Source organism: Orcinus orca, chromosome 1, assembly GCF_937001465.1.
Source record: "Orcinus orca chromosome 1, mOrcOrc1.1, whole genome shotgun sequence".
Classification (NCBI taxonomy): Eukaryota; Metazoa; Chordata; class Mammalia; order Artiodactyla; family Delphinidae; genus Orcinus; species Orcinus orca.
This window is the reverse complement of record NC_064559.1, coordinates 79,564,649-79,570,869: the sequence shown is the minus strand read 5'-3', so window position 1 is coordinate 79,570,869 and position 6,221 is coordinate 79,564,649.

Genomic DNA, 6,221 nt, shown 5'->3' with positions numbered 1-6,221 from the left:
CGAAGCCTTCCCCTCATCCGTCCCCTAATCCTAACCCGTACGCTAACACTTACCCGTGCCCTCAAACGTACCCGCCTCCTAAACCGATGTCGTACCCTCACCTGGAACCTAAACCGTCCCCGTCCCCTAACCCTAAACCTAGCCCGAACCCTAACGCTAACCCTTCCCCGAAGCCTTCCCCTCACCCGTCCCCTAATCCTAACCCGTACGCTAACACTAACCGTGCCCTCACACGTACGCTCCCCCTAAACCGTTGTCTTCCCCTCACCTGGACCCTAAACCGTCCCCGTCCCCTAACCCTAACCCTAGCCCGAACCCTAACCCTAATCCTTCCCCGAAGCCTTCCCCTCACCCATCCCCTAATCCTAACTCGTACGCTAACACTAACCCGTGCCCTCACACATACGCTCCCCCTAAACTGTTGTCGTACCCTCACCTGCACCCTAAACCGTCCCCGTCCCCTAACCCTAACCCTAGCCTGAACCCTAACGCTAACCCTTCCCCGAAGCCTTCCCCTCACCCGTCCCCTAATCCTAACCCATACGCTAACACTAACCCGTGCCCTCACACGTACGCTCCCCCTAAACCGTTGTCGTACCCTCACCTGAACCCTAAACAGTCCCCGTTCCCTAAACCTAACCCTAGCCCGAACCCTAACCCTAACCCTTCCCCGAAGCCTTCCCCTCACCCGTCCCCTAATCCTAACCCGTACGCTAACACTAACCCGTGCCCTCACACATACGCTCCCCCTAAACCATTGTCGTACCCTCACCTGGACCCTAAACCGTCCCCATCCCCTAACCGTAACCCTAGACCGATCCCTAAACCTAACCCTTCCCCGAAGCCTTCCCTTCACCCGTCCCATAATCCTAACCCGTACGCTAACACTAACCCGTGCCCTCTCTTGTACCCTCCTCCTAATCCGATGTCGTACCCTCACCTGGACCCTAAACCGTCCCCGTCCCCTAACACTAACCCTAGCCCGAACCCTAACCCTAACCCTTCTCCGAAGCCTTCCCCTCACCCGTCCCCTAATCCTAACCCATACGCTAACACTAACCCGTGCCCTCACACGTACGCTCCCCCTAAACCGTTGTCGTACCCTCACCTGGACACAAAACCGTCCCCATCCCCTAACCCTAACACTAGCCCGAACCCTAACCCTAACCCTTCCCTGAAGCCTTCCCCTCACCCGTCCCCTAATACTAACCCGTACGCTAACACTTACCCGTGCCCTCAAACGTACCCGCCTCCAAAACCGATGTCGTACCCTCACCTGGAACCTAAACCGTCCCCATCCCGTAACCCTAACCCTAGCCCGAACCCTAACCCTAACCCTTCCCCGAAGCCTTCCCCTCACCCATCCCCTAATCCTAACCCGTACGCTAACACTAACCCGTGCCCTCACACGTACGCTCCCCCTAAACCGTTGTCGTACCCTCACCTGGACCCAAAAGCGTCCCCATCCCCTAACCCTAACCCTAGCCCGAACCCTAACCCTAACCCTTCCCCGAAGCCTTCCCCTCACCCGTCCCCTAATCCTAACCCGTACGCTAACACTAACCCGTGCCCTCACACATACGCTCCCCCTAAACCGTTGTCGTACCCTCACCTGGAACCTAAACCGTCCCCATCCCCTAACCCTAACCCTAGCCCGAAACCTAACCCTAACACTTCCCCGAAGCCTTCCCCTCACCCGTGCCCTAATCTTAACCCGTACGCCAACACTAACCCGTGCCCTCACACGTACGCTCCCCCTAAACCGTTGTCGTACCCTCACCTGGACCCCAAACCGTCCCCGTCCCCTAACCCTAACCCTAGCCCGAACCCTAAACCTAACCCTTCCCCGAAGCCCTCCCCTCACCCGTCTCCTAATCCTAACCCATACGCTAACACTAACCCGTGGCCTAACACGTACGCTCCCCGTGAACCGTTGTCGTACCTTCACCTGGACCCTAAACAATCCCCGTCCCCTAACCCTAACCCTAGCCCGAACCCTAACCCTAACCCTTCCCCAAAGCCTTCCCTTTCCCATCCCCTAATCCTAAACCGTACGCTAACACTAACCCGTGCCCTCTCACGTACCCTCCTCCTAATCCGATGTCGTACCCTCACCTGGACCCTAAACCGTCCCCGTCCCCTAACCCTAACCCGAACCCTAACCTTAAACCTTCCCCGAAGCCTTCCCCTCACCCGTCCCCTAATCCTAACCCGTATGCTAACACTAACCCGTGCCCTCACACGTACTCTCCCCGTGAACCGCTGTCGTACCCTCACCTGGACCCTAAACCGTCCCTGTCCCCTAACCCTAACCCTAGCCCGAACCCTAACCTTAACCCTTCCCCAAAGCCTTCCCCTCACCTGTCCCTAATCCTAACCCGTACACTAACACTAACCCATGCCCTCACATGTACGTTCCCCCTAAACCGTTGTCGTAACCTCACCTGGACCGTAAACCGTCTCCGTCCCCTAACCCTAACCCTAGCCAGAACCCTAACCCTAAACCTTCCCCGAAGCCTTCCCCTCACCCGTCCCCTAATCCTAACCCATACGCTAACACTAACCCGTGCCCTCACACGTACGCTCCCCGTGAACCGTTGTCATACCCTCACCTGGACCCTAAACAGACCCCGTCCCCTAACCCTAACCCTAGCCCGAACCCTAACCCTAAAACTTCCCCGAAGCCTTCCCCTCACCCGTCCCCTAATCCTAACCCGTACGCTAACACTATCCCGTGGCCTCACACGTATGCTCCCCCTAAAACGTTGTTGTACCCTCACCTGGACCCTAAACCTTCCCCTTCCCCTAACCCTAACCCTAGCCCGAACCCTAACCCTAACCCTTCCTCGAAGCCTTCCCCTCACCCGTCCCCTAATCCTAACCCGTACGCTAACACTAACCCGTGCCCTCACACGTACGCTCCCCCTAAACCGTTGTCGTACCCTCACCTGGACCCTAAACCGTCCCCGTCCCCTAACCCTAACCCTAGCCCGAACACTAACCCTAACCCTTCCACAAAGCCTTCCCCTCACCAGTCCCCTAATCCTAACCCGTACGCTAACACTAACCCGTGCCCTCACACGTACGCTCCCCTTAAACCCTTGTCGTACCCTCACCTGGACCCTAAACCGTCCCCATCCCCTAACCCTAACCCTAGCCTGAACCCTAACCCTAACCCTTCCCCGAAGCCTTCCCCTCACCCGTCCCCTATTTCTAACCCGTACGCTAACACTAATCTGTGCCCTCACACGTACGCTCCCCTTAAACCGTTGTCATACCCTCAACTGGACCCTAAACCGTCCCTGTCCCCTAACCCTAACCCTAGCCCGAACCCTAACCCTAATCCTTCCCCGAAGCCTTCCCCTCACCCATCCCCTAATCCTAACCCGTACGCTAACACTAACCCGTGCCCTCACACGTACGCTCCCCCTAAACCGTTGTCGTACCCTCACCTGGACCCTAAACCGTCCCCGTCCCCTAAACCTTACCCTAGCCCGAACCCTAACCCTAACCCTTCCCCGAAGCCTTCCCCTCACCCGTCCCCTAAACCTAACCCATACGCTAACACTAACCCGTGCCCTCACACGTACGCTGCCCCTAAACCGTTGTCATACCCTCACCTGGACCCTAAACAGTCCCCGTTCCCTAAACCTAACCCTAGCCCGAACCCTAACCCTAACCCTTCCCCGAAGCCTTCCCCTCACCCGTCCCCTAATCCTAACCCTTACGCTAACACTAACCCGTGCCCTCACACGTACGCTCCCCCTAAACCGTTGTCGTACCCTCACCTGGACCCTAAACCGTCCCCGTCCCCTAACCGTAACCCTAGCCCGAACCCTAAACCTAACCCTTCCCCGAAGCCTTCCCTTCACCCGTCCCATAATCCTAACCCGTACGCTAACACTAACCCATGCCCTCTCTCGTACTCTCCTCCTAATCCGATGTCGTACCCTCACCTGGACCCTAAACCGTCCCCGTCCCCTAACACTAACCCTAGCCCGAACCCTAACCCTAACCCTTCCCCGAAGCCTTCCCCTCACCCGTCCCCTAATCCTAACCCATAAGCTAACACTAACCGGTGCCCTCACACGTACGCTCCCCCTAAACTGTTGTCATACCCTCAACTGGACCCTAAACCGTCCCCTTTCCCTAAACCTAACCCTAGCCTGAACACTAACCCTAACACTTCCCCGAAGCCTTCCCCTCACCCGTCCCCTAATCCTAACCCGTACACTAACACTAACCCATGGCCTCACACGTACGCTCCCCTTAAACCGTTGTCGTACCCTCACCTGGACCCTAAACCGTCCCCATCCCCTAACTCTAACCCTAGCCTGAACCCTAACCCTAACACTTCCCCGAAGCCTTCCCCTCAACCGTCCCCTATTTCTAACCCGTACGCTAACACTAATCCGTGCCCTCACAGGTACGCTCCCCTTAAACCGTTGTCATACCCTCAACTGGACCCTAAACCGTCCCCGTCCCCTAACCCTAACCCTAGCCTGAACCCTAAACCTAACCCTTCCCCGAAGCCTTCCCCTCACCCATCCCCTAATCCTAATCCGTACGCTAACACTAACCCGTGCCCTCACACGTACGCTCCCCCTAAACCATTGTCGTACCCTAACCTGGACCCTAAACCGTCCCCGTCCCCTAACCCTAACCCTAGCCCAAAACCTAACCCTAACCCTTCCCCGAAGCCTTCACCTCACGCGTCCCCTAATCCTAACCCATACACTAACACTAACCCATGCCCTCACACGTACGCTCCCCCTAAACCGTTGTCGTACCCTCAACTGGACCCTAAACCGTCCCCGTTCCCTAAACCTAACCCTAGCCTGAACCGTAATCCTAACACTTCCCCGAAGCCTTCCCCTCACCCGTCCCCTAATCCTAACCCGTACGCTAACACTAACCCATGGTCTCACATGTACGCTCATCCTAAACCGTTGTCTTAAACTCACCTGGACTCTACACCCTCCAGGTCCCCTAACCATAACCCTAGACGAACCCTAACCCTAACCCTTCCTCGAAGCCTTCCCCTCACCCGTCCCCTAATCCTAACCCGTACGCTAACACTTACTCGTGCCCTCAAATGTACCCGCCTCCTAAACCGATGTTGTACCCTCACGTGGAACCTAAACCGTCCCCGTCCCCTAACCCTAACCCTAGCCCGAACCCTAACCCTAACACTTCCCCGAAGCCGTCCACTCACCCGTCCCCTAATCCTAACACGTACGCTAACACTAACCCGTGCCCTCACACATACGCTCCCCCTAAACCGTTGTCGTACCCTCACCTGGACCCTAAACCGTCCCCGTCCCCTAACCCTAACCCTAGCCCGAACCCTAACCCTAACCCCTCCCGAAAGCCTTCCCTTTTCCCATCCCCTAATCCTAAACCGTACGCTAACACTAACCCGTGCCCTCTCACGTACCCTCCTCCTAATCCGATGTCGTACCCTCACCTGGACCCTAAACCGTCCCCGTCCCCTAACCCTAGCCCGAACCCTAACCCTAACCCTAACCCTTCCCCGAAGCCTTCCCCTCACCCGTCCCCTAATCCTAACCCATACGCTAACACTAACACGTGCCCTCACACGTACGCTCCCCGTGAACCGTTGTCGAACCCTCACCTGGACCCTAAACAGACCCCGTCCCCTAACCCTAACCCTAGCCCGAACCCTAACCCTAACCCTTCCCCGAAGCCTTCCCCTCATCCGTCCCCTAATCCTAACCCGTACGCTAACACTATCCCGTGGCCTCACACGTATGCTCCCCCTAAAACGTTGTTGTACCCTCACCTGGACCCTAAACCGTCCCCTTCCCCTAACCCTAAACCTAGCCCGAACCCTAACCCTAACCCTTCCCCGAAGCCTTCCCTTTTCCCGTCCCCTAATCCTAAACCGTACACTAACACTAACCCATGCCCTCACATGTATGCTCCACCTAAACTGTTGTCGTAACCTCACCTGGACCGTAAACCGTCCCCGTCCCCTAACCCTAACCCTAGCCCAAACCCTAACCCTAACCCTTCCCCGAAGCCTTCCCCTCACCCGTCCCCTAATCCTAACCCGTACACTAACACTAACCCGTGCCCTCAAACGTACGCTCCCCCTAAACCATTGTCGTAACCTCACCTGTACCCTAAACCGTCCCCGTCCCCTAAGCGTAACCCTAACCCGAACCCTAACTTTAACCCTTCCCCGAAGCCTTCCCCTC